This window comes from Ambystoma mexicanum, chromosome 1q (genome assembly GCF_040938575.1).
Source record: "Ambystoma mexicanum isolate Mex_15411 chromosome 1q, UKY_AmexF1_1, whole genome shotgun sequence".
Lineage (NCBI taxonomy): Eukaryota > Metazoa > Chordata > Amphibia > Caudata > Ambystomatidae > Ambystoma > Ambystoma mexicanum.
In genome coordinates this window covers 217,374,218-217,394,118 of record NC_090922.1, presented here as the reverse complement: position 1 = coordinate 217,394,118, position 19,901 = coordinate 217,374,218, and the positions used below count along the sequence as shown (strand labels likewise).

General features: G+C 45.3%; 1 protein-coding gene across 2 annotated transcripts in view; it reads right to left on the bottom strand.

Moving 5' to 3' along the window:
• FAM83E (family with sequence similarity 83 member E) overlaps window positions 1–12,123 on the bottom strand; it is a 552,552-nt gene extending 540,429 nt beyond the window's left edge. The window contains exon 1 of one of the 2 annotated variants that reach the window (XM_069637444.1): window positions 11,952–12,123. The gene's annotated coding sequence lies outside the window, so the exon portion shown is untranslated. Of the gene's footprint in view, window positions 1–11,209; window positions 11,377–11,951 lie in introns of those variants that run through there. The other variant, XM_069637436.1, reaches the window with a different exon arrangement.
• Window positions 12,124–19,901: the final 7,778 nt, after the last annotated feature.

The window sequence follows — 19,901 nt, the reverse complement described above, 5'->3', positions numbered from 1 at the left end:
GCATCTAGACTACAGAAAAGGCAATCACAAAGTAACCCTTTGTAAAGGTTTCCAAAGCTGATTGGACCATGATTAGTGCGAGTGCTGTTTGTTTCACACAAAATGAAGCGTGTTCCCCTTTGTAAAACCAACACTTGTATTTGTATCATGCATAACAACAACATGAGTGCATCTGTCAAACAATGACTAAAAGCAGATCACTTTATTACACAGGCTCTTACCTGATGTTACTAAGTCTTGAAAGTTCTGCTGCCCACAGGACAGTATACACAATTCTGAAGCTGTTCTAAATCAGGTGCAAATTCTGATACTTGTAGTCCTGAAAGTATAATGTGAGCAAAACTAAAAATGCTCTACACAAATCTAAAATCATATGAACTTAAAAAAGTACTTGCAGAAAAATGTATTGAGCTCTCATTTATGAACAGTTTTAAGAAACAAGAGTGCAACTGGAGTAGTGATGCAGGGTGACAAAAGTGGACAGGGGTTTATTTATTTGTTTTTACATTTGTTAAGCGCCTAAGCTCGGAGGCCTCGAGGCGCTGTTTGAGGACCAGTTACTCACAGGATGACTTCAATGAGAGCGGAGGAGGGAAGAAAAAACCATTACAGACATGTAGGAAGTTCCACAATGTCACTCGCTGAGGCATGCAGGTGGCATGCCTTATAATGTTCAGAGTTTAGGAGAACAGCAATGTTTTTAAGGCTTTTCAGAAGGCCCAGTAGGATTCCTCCGCTCGTAGGGCATGTGCGAGGGCGTTCCAATGCTTGTTTTGTCAATGGCCATACTCAGTAGTTGCTTTACATGCAGATTATTTATGTATGTTAGAAGATCAATCCTTTGCTTCTGCCATTTAAGTGGGTGTAATGCATGTGCTGAAATAAAACATGGCGCCGGTGCGCAGCCATTTTGGACATTCACTTCCATTCCGCAAATAAAAGTCCACGTTGCTGTGGGCTTTGTTAGGCGCAGACATTAATTCTGCAGTGGATTTCGGGGGTGTTAACTGGTGATGGGAGGAGCCCCTTCAGAAACTGGGCAGGGCAAACTCTGTTCACTCACGACCCCATTCATCGTGCACTCGCTCATTCACACACGCACCCAGCCCCCATTCATCAAGCACTCCTTCACATGCACATCATATAATACAGATATACACTCGTTGCACACATACATAATGAGCTAACATGTAACAATACTTCTCTCACGTCTCCTCTCTGCTTAAGAAAAAGAAAAGTACGTACATCAGCCTCCTCCCCTTGCCTATTAAAGATATTAAAGAGCACATACATTAGATGTTGACTTGCATCCGTGGGGAGGGGGCTGATGTGTGCATGTGATTTTTGTTAGGCAGAGAGGTGAGGGGAGCCTTTGTTTAGTTGTGTTTGTGCAAATACAATATTCTGCACAAACACAGTAAAACCTTAACGCAGTACAATTCAGGAAAGGCTTCAATCACCTCTACGCTCAACAAAAAAGTAAGTGCGCACATCAGCTCCCACTCAGGGTGCACCTAGGCTAAAATTTCAGGGGGGCTAACCCTTCAAATGTTGGGAGAGGCATTAACTCCGGAGACTGTTGGGCGTGAGAAAACGTACTTGTGTGGGGGAACCTAACTTCTTTAGATATTCTAATGAGACCAGTCTAGTGCAGCATCAATGTTACAAGGAGTTAATTCTCTCCTTCACATCAGAAACCACACACTTAAGGAATGCTGGAAGAATTTTCTTTCTCCTTCTCACCACCCCCGATTCCAATCATTCCCCTGGCATGCAAGTATTAATCCCACACACATAACGATTTCAATTGTCTAATAAAGTATGCATATGAATGCAGGTGCTAAAAATGAGATGTTTAATTCCAGGGCCTTTGTTAACAGCAAAGCCCAGGCACCGGTTAATGTCTGTTTCCTGTTCTGTCCCAGCAGGGCTCTGTGGGTACCCCAGGTCGAGTCAACATAGCCCAGAATTTCAGGGAGGGTGGGCGGGGGCGCTAAAGCCCGTTCAGGTCAATGGTGTTGAGCCACTGTATGTAGGCGGGTTTTGCCATCTCTGGGCAAGGGGTCATCCTTTTGAAATTGGCCCTCAGAAGTCTTCTGCTATCCCGGCTGATTATGTGTGTGTAAAACCAGCATTAGGACAAGAGGGGGCACGTAGCAAAGTTTGAGGTAATGAACAATTAGATTACACGTGCAATGGTAGGGTCTGACTGGGACATAAAATTGGTCCAGGCACCAATGAAAAAGTGGCCAAAAATCACAATTACAAGCCGTTACTATTGAGAACAGGCTGAGTACTACCCAAGTTGGTGTTTTTGGTGAGATATGTTGAAAATAAGACATTTGAAAGCATATTTGCTTAGTAACATCGGTGAAAACTAGTGTAGTACCTTATGAAACTGCGATGGAGAGATGTGACGTTTGCTGGGAAACATTCACCCCAGTATAGTGGGTGAGAGTGAGGGAGCCCCCTGCAGAGTTTACGGTAGAATAATTCATGCAGGAACGGGAACGAGACATACTCTCAGAACAGTGTGTAATATAATACAAGTCATGCAGAGGCGTAGTGCGAGGAAGCGTAAAGTAACACACAAGACCTGTGGTCAAAGATGGAGGAACGGAGCCGTTCGCAGAGGTGTTTGTAGCATAAACACCAAAAGCACTGAGAGAGAGTTGAAGCTTCTTTAAGGGGTTTCAGGAAGCACGCGCTTTCACAGCCATCAGTTAGCCACATCCATAATTTGAAGCAAAGCAGTCAGCGTACACACACACACACACACACACGTGTTAATGCCATCCTTCCTATGCCGCATCTATTAAGCTGCCAAAGGATCAGCAAACACTACGCTCAGACATCCTGCACCTGCTACATTGGGGTGCACTCGCAATGACCATATCGTCAGAAAACACATATTGTATTATACAAAATTGTACCACGTCCTTTTTTGGAGGTAAACAAGCCGCACATTATTACAAAAATTCTCAGCAATTGTGACGGGGACCACACCCATTTTACATCCACCATAATCGGTTAGTGTGACCTTGACCCTAGCAGCCCTGCTGACCTGCCAACTGCCTGTTTGGCCTACTATCTGTCTGAGCTGTTCCATGGTTAATTGCAGAATGCAAATGTCAATATCCAGGCGGACAGTCCAACGCCCAAGCATGGGCTAAAATTCCACCCAATGGGCAACTCGAGGGGCCACCGTCACGGCCCCCGCCTGCTTGGTCTTTTGGCTGAATGTGGACTACTTAAACCACAACCCGGGCAGAAAAATCATAGTTCATCTAGTTCAAGATTTGGTCATGATCTGAACATTTTTCATAATCGATTGTGTAGGTGCCAGTTAACAGCACCACAGGGCTGATTGAGCTACTGTCTGACAGCCCCCCGCGCTAGGCTACATGCCCGGTCACCATTTTAGGGCCTCATCCTCCGAAGATCTTACCCTCAACACACTTGGCCACATGGATTGTCGATTAACAAATGAAGGGCAGTTAAATTGAGATTCCATACTTAAACACAGGATACGCTTCGCTGCCTTGATGGTCGACTAAAAATAGCCCAGACCTCTCTGCCACCTACTAGCAGGTGACACCTCCTGCTGCAATGCCCCTTAGTGGCATCAGGCTTAAACTATACAGGAAGCTCTTCCCCCCAAGGAAACGTGAGCATTAACCCATAAGGCAAAAGTGCCACTGCTTCTACACCCTTCCAGCCCCCATCTATTCACCTAGTTATGTGACATCGAACCCATGTTGCTTAGTGTTGTCTTGTTTCTAAGACAAGAACTTTGCCCGTGAGAAAACATGCATTACTGCTAATCAGCTGACTACCGAGAGGCCAGGTACATGCCTTTAACTACAAGGAACTGACATTTCCTTGCTGTGACCTTATGTGTTCTGGCGCCAATTCCTGTGGCGTAGCCTAGTCTGTATGCTAAAATACCCGGATTATTGTATCGCAGATGAGGAAACTGATGCCTACAGTGATAACAGGATGCCATAGAGAGGTCAAGCGAGGAACCAAGATTAGAAGAATTCAGGTCTCCTAGTTCCACAGCTCACTGTGTGGCCTGCTTAATGGGTCACCCCAGTGCAAAGTCACTGTCTCAAAGAGGCTGGAGCCACAGCTTGGCCCCCTTTTATGGGGCAGGCACCAGATGCCAGGCAAGAGCGATCCCCACCTTCCGCTGCCGCGCCCCCTCCCATTGTTGCCCCCACCCCCCAGAAGTTACTGCTTGGACAGAGCAAAGGCCACACCATGGCCACTGAGGCAGCCCCTAATGGCACTGCCCTGGAAGGACCCTGGCAGCTCCTTCATTCTCGCGAGATGAGCTAATTCCCCGGTTGAATGTACAGTCCTTCATGGTGGGTAGGGTCGGGTAGAAAAATTTGTGAGACAAACAAGTGACTTTGCACTGGGGTGAGCCATTAAGCAGGCTACACAGTGAGCTGTGGAACTAGGAGACCTGAGTTCTTATAATCTTGGTTCATCGCTTGACCACTCTATGGCATCCTGTTATCACCATAGGTATCAGTTTCCTCATCTGCAATACAATAATTCGGGTATTTTAGCATACAGAATAGTCTACGCCACAGGAATTGGGTGCCAGAGCCCATAAAGTCCCAGCAAGGAAATGCCATTTCCTTGTAGTGAAAGGCGTGTACCTGTCCTCTTGGTAGTCGGCTGATTAGCAGCAATGAATATCTTCTCAGAGGAAAAGCACTCGTCAAGACAACACTGAGCAACATGGGTTCGATCCTCTCTCCCGTGCTTAGAGGCTGGAGTACGGCATGAATTGCGTTTTAATTAACCAACACTTTTTTTTAAATGTCTGCAATGCCGTAGCAATCTGCCTTGAAAGTAACTGGTAAGGTATACACGCTGAATTCAAATGATGTAATAATGTTTGCAAAATGATGGCCACTTTTCTCATCTATCGCGCTCCTTGATCATTCAATCATATACATATGCAGAGCCTGCAAGCAAAGTTCTGCATATCCTGGATTTTAATTTAGGTCACTGTGAATTCCTACAATTCACTTCTTTGGTGTTATCTTCTTTTTCTAAATGTTGGACTACAACAACCAGAATGCAAAGTGATGTGAGCTTAAAAGCCAAAGCAGGCTAATTGACTAACACCTGTGCAGACACAACTTGAGGTCTCTGCAAAGGCTCCTATTATTGTTAAGATTTAAAGACACACTTATGAGCTTGTGTGATAATCCCTGCTGTCAGGCATTAAGAGATTAAAACTGCAGTTCCACAGACCGAGCAACACGTTTTTTTTTTAGAATTTCAGACAAGCAGTCCTCGTGGAAAGATAGGCATCTTTGAAACACTTTTTATTTGTGTTCACGTTTTGCCTTTGGGAATGCAGGTAAGTACTGAGCAGCTCACTGGGTTCTGTGTAGGGTGTTGGCTTTGCGATACAGATGTGCAGATCAGAAATGCAGTTCGCAGCAGTGACAGCATGTTACCTATTGAAGCACGAATGAGGCCCTGCTTGGGGTGCTCAGTCCCACAAACTCATACTTCTATGGGGGCCCATCTCCTCCTCCCGTGGCTGCTCTGAGGGGGGTGAGATTCCATCTCTGGACACAGTAGGGGGACTTCGTCCAGTCTCGTGTACCCTCGACTTTATCTGCCTAGACCGGTACCACTTAGAAACTGGCCAAACACCTGGACATACCTCTTGCGAGCTCCAGTTCCGTTTCCGCCTCTGCCAAGGCGTGTGATCTTGGGAAGCCCATAGTTTCTCTACTCATTGGTGGCTTAGTCAGCAATCTTTGGTTCGCAGGGAAGGACTTTCAGAAGGGGCAGTGTGCCCAACTGCAGTACAACTGAAAGCACGACACACACCATTTTCGCCAAATGGCAACTTCACCAAATTCGTTTTTGCCACATTTTTTGCTGCTTTTTTGTTACCACAAACTGGTAGATGGTAAGTTTAGGTAAGGTATACAGTACATGGGTGAGGGGGGGGGGCAGTTGCTGGGGATCTCCCCCTGCTGTTTGTGGTAAAGAAAAAATGGCAAAATCGCCCCTGGAAATTCAGCAAACTTGCCATATGGTACAAAAAGTAAAAAGATAAAAATAGGTAAAGGGTCACAGAAACTAAAGCACAACCGGATGCATGGACCAGGCCCACAGAGATATATTGCCTGCACAACAGTCCGGAGTGTGGCTGCTGTGATGTGTATGCAAATTGCAGGGCATAGACTACAGCCCTGTCAGGTGTAACTCAAACTTTTATCATTACCTTATTAATAATAGGAGCACCAGTCAGTTACTTAATCCCGACACCTGATAGCCATAGCCAGCCCTACAGATAAGGCCACTTTTAGTTCCTAAAAATAGGCAAATACACCCCAAAAATAAAAAAGGGAGTAACAATACTCCCAACAGAAAAGTGCTTTCACCCCCAAAGTTCCAGGGATATGTCTGGACCAGTAGTGCAGGTAGCATGACAGGAAGAAACTACTATCATTAATGCCTGATGGGAAGAAGTAAACCTGCATCTTTTCATGTGCATGAATAACCAGGTGCAAAGACATAACGATTACAAAAACATTTCTGTTTTCCAGCAGAAACATATGCTTGCCTTGCATATAAAATACTTCCATTGGGAATTGGACTCCGTTTTAATTCTCTAACAAATAATTGTTCTCCCAACTTAAAAAAGAGGGAGTAAAATACTCCCACTTTTAAATCCGCCATTCCTCCAGTCTAGACAGTGGCCCTTTTGGGGTGGGGCCAAGCGTGATTTGCATATGGCCTTTTGCCCCTTTAGTAATAGCCGCGCACGCGAGGAATGGTGGTCTGGAGGAATCGCCAGAGCAATGCCAAAGGTTCAGATTAATTGTAAACCTTCCAGCCATCTCCTCTTTTGTTTTGCTCTAGTCACCCAGAGTGGGATGGGTGTGCCCATGGTAGGTCCCGTGCCTGCTGGGCCTAGAGACCCAAACTATTCCTCGGTGATGAGGCCCAACAAGGCCAACACATGTCTGGGGATGCTTATGGTCTCATGCAGAAGTGATGTGATCTAGCCGTTTGGGCTGGACTGCCCCTTTTGGGGTGTGGCAAGCCTGATTTGAAGGTCTTTCCCCTTTTGTAATGGCTTGGCAAGCCAAGAACCATGGTCTGAAGGGTTGCTCAGAGCAATGCCAGAAGTTAAGATGCATTCTAAACCTTCCAGCCATTACCTCTTTTGTTTTGCTAGACAGTGGCTTGAGACAGTTCTGTTTGCAGAGCAGCACGATGAAAATGACTTTATCCATTACTTCATTATGACTGCACACAGGGCTTTAAGTGGGCCACTTCCCTCTGAGCCTCAATCCAGGAAAAGCCGAGGAAGCCCCACGGGATGGATACCCTTTATGTCAGCTGCCATAGACACTGCTAGAGGAAGCCAGGATGTCCTTCCTCCACATTTCTATACTTCTGTGGTCTGCTCCTGTTGGCTGCCCTCTGGAGTGGCCCTGGCATATATTTGTAGATTTTCCAGCAGCCCATGGGCCACATGCTGGACCCCACTGCTGAGTCCCTCTGCCCTATTTATCCAGAGACTGCAGGCCACTTTACAGTGTTAAGAAGCTGGAGTTGGGCAAAGCTGAAAAACATCAAGGTTCAGTTTGAGCAGCCATGTGACGAGGGAGCAGGCTAATTGAAAAGTGGTCACATTATTTTTCTAATGTATTAGTTTATCACCTCTCCTGCTTTGAGAAAGTAGGGTGTATTTCATTGTTGCCCAACCTCTAAAACATGTACTTACTTTACAAATCACCCGCACGTTGGGGGGCACACCACGGCCGGTAACGGCCCGCCAGCCAGGACCTGGGTAGGGGCGAGTGAAGACAGGGGCTTAGTTATGAATCAGTACTCCCCCACAACCCACAAACACAAAGGGCTGATGGCTATTCGCACCCAGGGCTGTGTTCGGGGTGTCAATTGTGATCGTTTTTTAACGGGAGACTGGCTTGGCGCATATTGCGCCAGCCCAATCGCCCATGAGAACAATGTAAAACAAGATGGCTGCCACCATAGTAAATAGAAAAGAAACATGGAGAAGCTGGGGGTGGGGAGAAAAAAAAACATGCTGACGACACGGGTATGGGGGATAAGTGGATGGGCTCGGGTGTCTGATTAAACGCGGGGGGTACAATGCCAGTTCTCGCTCTCATTTCCAGCCACCTGATTGGCTGAGCACCCTTCTCCGGGTGCAAATGATGTTTCCCTTTTTATTTGACATTGCACTTATGGAGAACAAGCCCCGATGAATTGTATTCCAGATTCGCTGAATTGTCTTTTGCCACTCGCACTCTCTGGCTTGCACCCTCCTACTTTCTGATGGAATCATACAAGTGTTGCTGAAGATATTTATTTAAAGACTGCCTGTATTTTGTTAGGTCTGTTCACCATGAGGTTTTCAGCTTTGTGAGATGTTTCATTAAAAGCAGAGTGCTAGTTAACCTCGCCAGTAACTCCTATTCAGAAAGCATTATATGCTGGTGTGACAGTGAAGATGGGACAGGAGAAGTAGCCTGCTCCCAAACTACACCCTTTTCATCAAGCACACTGCCCTGTCCCACTTGACCAATCCAAGGGATCCTATGCAAATTACTTTACCTCCCTATGCCTTATTTGTGTTAGCTGCAAGCACTGGTTCACCTAGAAATGGATCTGTGAAGTAGATCTATACAGCTAGCTTTATTTATTCATGGCTTCATAGACTACAGTGTTGCTCCAGAGATTACAGTAATGACCGTTTTAGAGGGAACACTTCCGGCTGAACCGTCTGCCAGCTCACTCGTGGCACTCTCACTTGTGATGGGGACCAAGCCTCATTTGCATATGGTCTTTCCACCTCTGTAATGACACGCCATGCTGAAAGCCTGCGGTTTGGAGTGTTGCCCATACCAATGCCAGTGGTTATGATTTATTTAAGACCGCCCAACCACTAAGCCATGTTTCTTTCACAGAAAAATCAAACAAATTATAGTCTGCAAGTTGTGTCTTGCTGAGGGATTTCCCAGGAACTTTGGTCTCTAAGGGATAACAAAAACAGCAGAAAAATATATCACATTTCATTTTCAGAGGGCTCCCCCATCATTGGCCTGGCCCCACTTTCTATAGTACGTGCAATTGAGTACATCATTGAAGAAGGGCAAACATTTGGCGTACTCAGACTTTGCAAATTGCATCATCATACCATGGCAGGTAGAAGAAAGCAGCAGACTACAGTAGACTATCCAGTGCTGGGATCTGTCAGCATCGTAAGGCTTTGCCTGCGATCTATGTGCTGGTAATGTGTGTTTGGCTGTTTTCATTGGTGATTGTCTGGTTATGTTATATAAAACCGAGTGGCGCTGCAGGAGTGTCTGTGAGGACCCGGGCAAATGACTACAAATCGTGGTGTCTGCATCTCAGATATTTTGAACCACGATGCACGGGTTTCAATTTTTGCTCCTCGGTCGCCAAAATTGTGTGACCCTCTACAAATCACCGTGACTCCACGTAACCAACACCTGGGAGTACACAGGAAAGGAATAGCAATTGTGCCGGCACAAGACGAAGCTACGATCTGGCAAGAATTGTCTTGCCTGAGCTCTGTTCCGAGTGGAACCGAGGGGCAAACCACACCAAGTTGAAGATCTCCTGCCCTGACTGCCACGAACATTGTGCACTTGGTGTGTCAATACGCGCTGCCATGCAAGGACATCACAAACTGTATCTGAAAGTTGTCCTTTGCTCACCAGGACAGGGGACAGTCCATACTCAAATAGTTAAAGGTTCCAAAGCCATACATATAAATACCATGATTTGTACACATGTTACTGTCATGCTGACTATTCCGACAGATGAAATGAGCGCCATACCCAGTGTGCATTGCATGCTCAGAAGGAATGCATTTCTGAATTACCTGATACACTGGTGGTCATTCTTATGCTCCCAAAAAGCACTTTGTTTTTATTTAAAGGCAGCCAGCATCATCCACGTTGTTCAACACCTAGCTCAGCCCCTCAGTAACGCCCACACCACTCACAATCCGTTCCACCCCCATCTGCTACCTCCTCTCCGCGCCAAAGGGTAGGGGGGGGACCCCAGTAAATTGTGTCCCATTTCCGGCACCAGGATGCCAGGGGTGTTGCTAGGTCTGGGAATGTCCTAGGCTAAGGTCGGGACTGTCAGGACTCAGGGCTAGTGAGCCTTTTGGTTGTAGCCCCTGAGCCTCTATTCGAGGCTACAACTGAAAGACCTGGGTTATAGCCCCCCCCCCCCCCCAGCCCCCACTCCTCCTCCCAGCAACACCTCTGACTGGGAGGATATCGACCAATGGCCACTATGATTTGTAATCGCTGAGTAAAAACGACAAAAAAAGCTGTGCTCTTCTCGCCTAGAAGTGCTCAGCTGTGTTTCATTGAGTGGAGCAATAACGGTGACGGGACCACTCAGGGAACTAGTTCTGCTCAGGCGGCCTGGGTGGGACCGTTGACCCCACGAAGCTCAATAAAGCACCGAACAATGGCAACTACACCGCGCCCATCATTTTGTAACTCACGCCCCCGTGCGACGCTTTAACTTGAGAGCCCCGCGCACCTTTCCATTTCACTGACTTTACACATAGGTAGTTATAGATTCACCGTGCAAGTGGGCTGAGCTCGAGGGGCTCATCGCCCACTACAGGCTTATGGTGGACGCCAAACAATGCACATAAAATGAGAGTTATGTGCAAGGTATCATTATCAGTGGATACATCGGAAGAGAGCACAACAGCACATCAAGCCATTTCAGTCCACAGCGCCGTTACCACAAAGAGTCCATTTTCAGTAAAAATGTCTGTTAAAAAAAGTTTGGACCCCCTCACATATCGACTTCAATGCTCCTTTGGAGAGTGACGAGAATGAGAAACCGCCTGTCACTCCCCACTGGGCTCCACGAGGGGCTGCCCTAGCACCCCAGGAGTGATACCCTGGAAAGGAAAAAGCCGCCCCCCCCCCCTCTACATGGAAATCCCCTGGGGCCCCGCACCCGTTTCCCACCTGCTCCTCGGGCGCCGCGGCCGGCTGCCCCTCACCCCCAGCCAGGAAGAAGCACCGAGTGCCGGCTTCATTTACAGATCTCTGCGCGTCCAGCAAGCCCCTGCCTTCATCACATGCATGCAGCCAGGTAGCCTTGCCACCGGCCGGGACACTGGCCACCTCACCTGCCGAGGCGGCTCCGCTCCACTCCCCCAGCTCCTCCCGAGATGGCGGTGGGCTTCTGCCGTCGGGCCGCTCACGGGTGCCGGCCGCTCTCCTCGCCGGCTCTGTGTGGCATTGCACCTGCTCCGGGAGCCACCTGTGAACCGAGTCCTTCCGCCTCGCGCTGGCAGGCCCGGTCTCCAGTTACCCGCCTACCCCCCCCCCTCCTGCTGTCACTCCCTCCGCACGCTGGCGGTCCCTCTCTACGACTCTGGGTCGCCAGCTGACCCCCCCCCCCAACCCCCTGCTTGGTTCTCTCGCTTCTTCCCCTCGCAGGTGTCTCTCGTGGACTGGCTGCTTCCTCTGGAGCCACGGGAATCACTTCTTTGCGGGTTTTCTGCCATCACCTCCCTGTTTTTGAATCCCCTTAAAACAATTCTCCTTCACTCTCTTTGCCGAGACCCCAAATGGCCTCGCGCTCTCCACCCCCGCCACCTTGGTTTCCAAACGTGCCCCGCAACTTCACTTTCACGGAAGGTATATTTTTTTTCTCAATTTCTGCATTTGTCTTGGCAAGCTCACGTTTTCTCTTTTTCCTACCTGGCTTTTTGTCCCCTCGCCTATTTTCCCTCAACCCCCCTCTACCCAGAGCCGAGATTGCGATGCCCTTTACCACGCAAAATCAACTTCTACTACTCTCCCATGTCCGTATTACTCCTTATTCCCCAACACTCCAAAACACGCTGGACACGTAACGTGCATTACCTGGTTCTGCCCAAATGTCCACCTTTATAACCGCGACCGTGGCTTCCCGTCCCCCTCTCCACCTGCTGCCACTCGTTCTCACCGCCAACCTCCTCTCCAGCCCATAAAAACATAAGATATTCACGCCCAGGTGCGTGCAGCAGGTCCGGGTGATCTCCCCTCGCGACCAGGAAGCGTCCCTCCCCCCGGGATCGCCTGACTTATTTGCAAGCTGAAGCCTCCGCCAGACCTCAAGGGAGCCGAAAGGGACCGCCTGGCTCGGCTCCGTATTCTGAGCACAGGGAGGAAATGAACACACAGCAACAATGGAACAATCACGCCAAGAAATTGCAGCTCTAAACACACTACGGGTGTAATAAAAAGGTCTTAACCAGGTCTGGCGTCAGCCACACGATTTATAAGCTCTACTTGTGTCCTTCACTGAAGTCTTTTAAAACAAGCATTAGCAAAGCCAACAGTTTTGGTTTGTGTGTACGTATTAGGCATTTGCCAGACACTGCTATTATATGCCCAGGTACTCGCACCATTTTGCAGATGCTACAATTGATGACCAGTTAATACTGGCACGGCAGTGCCTGGCAAATGTATCAAACCACAAATCCTTACTTTTCGAAAAAAATTGCCTTATGGCGTAGATTTATCGATGACATCTTGATAATATGGGATGGCACGGTGAGTTCTTTTGTGGAGTGTTTCGAATGGATCAACCAACTGAATCGGCATTTAAAGTTTACCTGAAACCAGAGTTCAGCGAAAATTGATTTCTTAGATATAACGATCTGGGTTGATAAAATACAGAACAAATTGCAAGTAAAACCATTTCACAAGACGACAGATAAGAATGCCCTGTTGAGTTTTAATAGCTTCCACCCAAGACATACACGAGAAAATTTACCATTTGGACAGTTCACTCGGTTGAAAAGGAACAGCACGCTGAATTCCACTTTTCATGTAGAAGCTGAACAACTGAAATTGAAACTGATGAGTAGGGATTACCCCAAAGAAATTGTCAAAAGAGCATACAAAAGATCAATTAATAATCATTGTGAGGCTCTACTTGAATATCGTCCCAAAAATCAAAATAGAAATGATATTGTGTTTGTGAGTACCTATAACGAAAGAACGAATGAAGTCATCAAAATCATCAAAAAGAACTGGCACGTACTTGCAGGGGGAGAAAGTCCTTTGGAAAGTCCGCTATGTGCATACAAGAGAGCACCTCATTTGAAAGAATTAATAACCAGAAATGATATTTCTCAAAAACCTAAAGAACAAATTAGTATCACACAATCATGGGGTCTACCTACATTAGTAGGACATGCCTCGTGTGGTAAATGTGTTAATTGTAAATTCACTAGCAGAACAAGAGAGGTTGAGTTGGGACTTCCTAGATTGTGGCAACAAACAACGTTCACCAATTGTAACTCAATTTATGTAATATATGCAGTATGGTGTCCATGCCAGAAGATTTATATTGGCATGACTGAACGTAAAGTGACCACACGTATAGGTGAACGCAGGAGTTGCATTCGCAACCACAACACATTAGCCCCAATGGTAAACCATTTCTCGATTATGAGTCATGATGCAGATGAACTGAAATGGACAGTGTTGTGGAAATTAAACAGAACAAGCAACCCTGATGCAGATGTAAGGAAATTACAGTATAAGGAACAATGGTTGATTGTTCTTACCGACTCAGTTACTAAAGGACTCAATGAATTTGATAATTGGAAACACTGATTGAGTCTCCAGGACTCATTAAACACTGTGACACTTGGATGTGTCAGTATGCGTTGTGATAGTAACTTCAGACAACATTGTATACTGGGTTCTTATCTTTTTCTGCTTTCTATTGTTTTCACTTATACTGGCATACCTACCACGACATGTTGTATAATCATATTAGTTATCTAGTTGGAAGCGGACCTTATAATATTGAATTACCGCAGTAAATTCACGCAGTAAGGTACTTTGAAGCTGAAGCTAGCAAAGCACAATGAAAGTGTCAGATAAGGAATAATTGGAGCAGGTAGTGACGCATTGGACAACGTCATGTGACATTTAGCCCCTTGTAGAAGACTATTAGAAATATGCATGGGTAATGGAGTATACAGTGGTTGGACGTACCGTCTGGGAATTGGTTTGTAGATTACGCTGCCCTTTGTAGCAATGGATGTATTGACATTTGTTGCAGGACACGAGGGAGTCGAAAGTACCTAGCGTTCTGGGCCAGACGTGGAACACGTGACGTGTGAGACGTGAGTAGTCTAGGGGTCACGTGACGGGTTGTAAGACACGTGACACTGATAGCGTTCACGTGATTAGGTGGAACAAGGATATACAATGTTCCAGTAGCAACAACAGCGTATGCTACATTGAAGCAGGACAGCGACAGGATCGATACTGGCCACAGAGAGGGTAAGTCTACTTCATACCGCTCCGCTATGAGCAGGGCAGAAAGAGACAGTAAGCGTGCTACTGACGCTTGTTCGTGGCCGATGATGTGTCTGAATTTTCGTCTGTGTATTTTGATCTTTAATCTTAGGGATCCCTATTGTGGCGAAACACAGGACGACAAAAGTAGAGCGTTATTGTTTCTACGCGTAACTTTACTTCCTAATGCGGCAGCAAGTGAGCCGGTTCCAGGAACACAGTAGTGAGTTTCCGAGAGGAACAGTTCCATATAGACATCAGGTAAAGACATTATCTAGTCTTGTGCATATGTTGTAAATGAATTGTACACTATATTATGTGCCCCACAGAGAGTGTTAGGCGCGACACTGTTACAGACATTGACATATAGCGATTGATATTAATGATAAGTGACAGTAGTCAACTTACCAACAGTGATAATTTAAGCTTAGGTTGTTGCACCACAGATAGATGGACAAACTGCGCTATCTTGGGTAACCTTCGGGTTAACACCAGGAAACATGAATAATAAACAATTCATATATGATGACTGTTTTGGAAATAGGATGTAATTTTTGCTCAGGATATACACTGATCGAGCTTTCTGTTTTTTTTGTGTTTTTCAGGAATTGAGTAGTCCGACATAATTGTTGGGGCTCTCCCCTTAAGTAACCGTTGTCGAGTGACTTTGTGGAAGAACAACGCGGTAAGCCTTCGTTCAGTAAACTTAGTTACTGTCTAGGTTGGGCAACAGAGAATTTTTTCATTACTGACTGTTGTCTCTGGTTATTTTTCCCTCTCTTTTTTGTGTCCCCAGGTCAAGTATCAGATATTGTAGTGTTAGTTATATTTTGTGAACATCATTTAGAGTGAAGAGTTGGACAGGATTGAACCAACCAAAAATGAAGAGAGATGGTTGAAGGGTACAGATGGTCCCCCTGATGAAGTTCTTTAACATTGTGTTGAACGATATTGGTGAACGAAACATGTTGGGCAATTAATGGTATTGTGATTTTGTGATGATACAGTATAATTAGTACAAATTTAGTTGGATTTCACCCCTGGGTAGCACTGGATGGGGTAGAACTGTATTGAATCAATGCTAGATGTTATGAATGGTCTCCTTTAATAATAAGGAACCAGTTAGCTACTGACCATTGTGTGTCTAGAGGCAGAGTGTTCTCCTTCAAAATACTATACAGGATTTAGCTTTGTATAGGCAGGATGTCACAGGGTTAAGCACAACACAGGTTGTTTTATGTATGGTAATGGTTTTTATGAGACATTTTTGTAAAAGGTTTTTTAGGAATTTTTGCAATTTTAGAAAATGTGTTTTATAAATTGTTACAATGATATGTGATTTATATGTAATTAAAATCGTGATATATGAATGGTGTGTTGACTTAGTACCTATTTGTTAAAAGTACTAGGTAGTTCTGACTTCGGGGACACCCGAAGGGGTAACCGGTGACGTGAATTGATCTTTTGTTGAAGGATTGTCCGCCATTTTTTTGTGAGGGGCCTGGTCATCACGTTGTTAAAATGGCTCCACGTCTCTATATGGTTGTTAAATTTATTTCCCATGCCTGCATGATTACAAACTGTTGGCATTTATTTCTCTTGGCACTCACACAAAATGTTAACAAACCAAAAGCATCTTGTCATTTTCTTTTGGATTAAGTCAGGTAGTTTGTGAACAGGCACGCCATTTAGGGATCGACAGAGGTCACAACTGCGGCCTCTGAGCTCTCTCTTGCTACTCATGTGGTCTCTCTTGCTACCCGTGAAAAAAAGAAAAAAATATTATTGTTATTTTTATTTTTTTTGTAATGCAAGCTACTGGGCTGTGGACAGCACCATGTGGCTCTTTACTTCTGGAGTGGCTGGCTTTCTTGTTCAGGCATCTTAAAAAAAAAAAAAAGAAAAAAAAAGAATAGGGGTGCCACAAGTCTAACAAGTCAACACTTTCATCACTGTCCCTAAATAAGAAAGAATAGGAATACCAAATTATGTGTCTTTCTGGAATTCTATACAATAATTGCTAGACTCTTTAAAGGTTTATTTAAGGCACACTTCAGGGGGTGAGTCACTGGTTTAGTCTGCTCTTAAACACCTCAACTCAGCCTTTCATCCTTCTGAGTTAGATAAATGAGTACCAACACAGGTTGGGTGATATAGGATGCATATTTTTTCTATATAAAGCGCTTACGCGTAAGTGCTATATAATAACACATCATTATCATTTGGCCATGGACGTCTGCTGGCATTCACAGTAATTTGGTAATATGGGTCTATAAACACTGATCCTAACAATACATGGCGATCCATATCGTAAACATATTTTTTGTAGTGTACTTAAGAACAATGCTATGTGATACCACTTCCTGTTTTGTCAAGGGGTGAAAGGTCGTGTTCCATCGCTTCCCGTGATATCACTTCGGTGTGGGGTCAAATGACATCACTTCCTGGGATGTCATCGGACGTCAAGGGGCATGTGATGTCACTTCCAGTACCCCAGGCATTTTGGTGAAATGACGTCCCTGTTTGGGAAGTAATTTTTGTTGGCATATGTGGCGTCATGCTTACTTTTACTGTGTGGCGCATGTATGCATGTATGGCATTTATGAAGTGTGTGACTCAAGCTGGTAATGAATGGAGTACTGAGCACAGGCTGTGCGCCCAGGGGTTTACAAGCAGGCGTGTGTGGGTTGCAGATGAGCTGGAATGGAAAGGAGAAGAAGGGCAAAGGGGTGCTCTGGAGAGAGATGAGTAGGGTTCAGTGGAGTGATCAGCGATTGTCACGTTGTTATTTGTAGAGCAGGGTACATACATTACATTCCAATCCGTTTTTGAATAAGTATGATGAACCAATCTTGCGCAGTGTTAAAATAGGTTATACAAATATACTACAGTCATCCTTATATAATGGACAAAAGGAGAAGAAATGAATACACGTTTCACGAGTATAAATAGTTTTCATTGTTAATCATGCAATGTGAACATCTCCATTCATACAAAGGTAACGTGAAACAAAGAAGTTCTTGTGACTTGCTGAAACCCTTTATCTTCACCATTTGCCATTATTAGTGCGTTTGCCCTGTTTGTGGATAACTGTAGGATCATGTTTACAATTAATAAACTTGCAAAGAACAGCAGTTCCGGTAGATCGAGATCATGGCTCTCAGACGCCTGTAAAGAGGAAAAGAAATGACTCCTCGCTGCCCTCAAAGCACCTACCCCCCAATGCTGCGGGTATCAGGTTAACGAGGCGGGATTGGGAACAAGAACTCACTAACAGGAGGAAAGAGATTGCAGGGGGAGAGTGGGATGCCTTGTGTACGGCCGCTGCTACACGTGAAACTAAGTCATCCTGGAGAATTATTGCAAGGAATAAGGATGGGCTGGACCTAGGCTATGTGGAAGCTCCGGAAGTGCATGTCTTTGATCAGGACTGGATTAGGCACTTTAGCACTTTATCCAGCTGTAACCTGGATTATGAGGGTTTAAAGGACTCTCACATTAGGCTTGAGGAGACATTGCCCCCCTCGAAGCTGGGGAACTCTTAACGGTAATGAGCAAACAAAAACCATCTAAACCCCAGGTATGGATGGGTTGCCGAATTACTTTTTTTGTGCTAACCCCGACATGTGTGCTCCTTTCCTGACACGAGTCTTCAATGCCCTGATCGTCGCTAAGCATATTCCAGACAGCTGGAACACTGGCATTCTTGTCCTGATTTATAATAAGGGCAATAGGGCCAGTGCCTCCTCATAGCACCCAATTACCTTCTTGGATGGGTCATCCAAGCTCTTTGTGGGGATACTGCTAAACAGACTGGAGGACCGGGTTAGGGACCACAACCTATTGACTGATACACAGTTGGCTTTCAGGGCGGGACAGGGGGTCCATATACCATTGAATGGCGGGTCTGTCAGGATTTTGCTTATCAGTTTCAACCAATGCCTTACCTGGAATACCAATATTGCCAACCAGAGGCTGAGAATGAACCATGTGATTGGGGGCTTGATCAGATTGGCAAAGACCTTGAGGCAGTCCACTGTTGGGCGCATGTTGGAAATCTATAGAGCTAAGGCAATTGATACCAGGGTCTATTTGTGTGAGTTACAGGGTTCTGGTAATCTGGCGACACTACAGAGGGGAGAACATTCTTGTCTTGCTTGCCTCCTTGGTATTCCTCCAACTGCCGCAGCTACCCACTACAGCAGGACACTGGCCTACCCTTTCATCACAGACTTACGAACACTAATATTGTTCCTGATGTGGCGATCTCTGTGGACCAATAAAGAGGGGGCACTAACCAGACTGCTACTCAAGAGTCTTTTGAGTCTGGGGAACTCTTACAGAATATGTTGGTTTTGCTCCATTAAAAGAGTGTTGGCCGCCATGGGCCTCGCTAGCTATTATGACAATCCAGAAAGCATTGCCAGCTTGCTGCCCATTCAGCTTCTTAAAACGAAATGTTGGTCTGCCCGGGATACTATCCGAGAGGAGGCAAATCTGGGCATGCCCTCTATTAGGATCCATTGTGCGTTGTGTCCTGCTGGGGGCTTGGCAGTGTACCTTAATATGGTCCAAACACCTTTTACGAAATTCTTTGACCAGGGCCTGGCTGAATGCCTTTCACTTAAAAGGTATAACATGTGAGTGGTCGGGGGCGCATCTAATTCGGGTGATAGCACATTCTGGTGTGGAGAGTTAGAAACATTGCCACCCTTTGTCCAGTTCTGCCCACTCTACAATGCCATTCAGAGAAAATCCCAATTACATTTTCTTCGGTGCAGTGGGTTCGAACAATGGAAACCGCCATTTCTGCTATTATTGTCCCTCCGGAACATATGCGTCGCCTTTGCACTTGCCTGCTTTCTGAAAACCGAATGGCACCAAATATCTAAACAGTGTCATGAGATAACTATGCCATAACATGCCGTGTACACAATCTCTTTCCATCTATTTTTAAACTTATTAACCTGTTTTATATTTCTATTGTGAGAATGTGGAGGGGATTCAAACTTGATGGTACCCTTCTATATGATGTGCATTGTTTTTGTCTCTTGATTTTATGATCCGATTTATTGTTTATTATGTGTTGTTTGATGAATTTTTGTAATCTGAATAAACATACTTGAACTGCACCATGTCATCATTTAAAAATGTCAGTATATAAATAATCCACTTTCAATTGTCAATGTTTTCAAATTAATTCCAAGGCCTTTTCCAAATATTCTTCAAAACATGAAAACTAGAATAAAACACTCTACAAAGTGGTAAATATTACAAGCATAAAAAAACAAAGCTTTACAAAACACAAATATGCACATAACATACAAGTAAGCATTTAAAGAACACATTAAAGAAGCACAGCAACCATGCGCGCTGAACGGCACACACCCAGTGACCACATGTGCCAGTACAAAAGTATTACAATTATTACAACTAATAACCTACCAATCAAAACAAACTAACAACTGTATATTACAATAAACCCTGGTAGGGGAGACAATGGGCCTCATCATG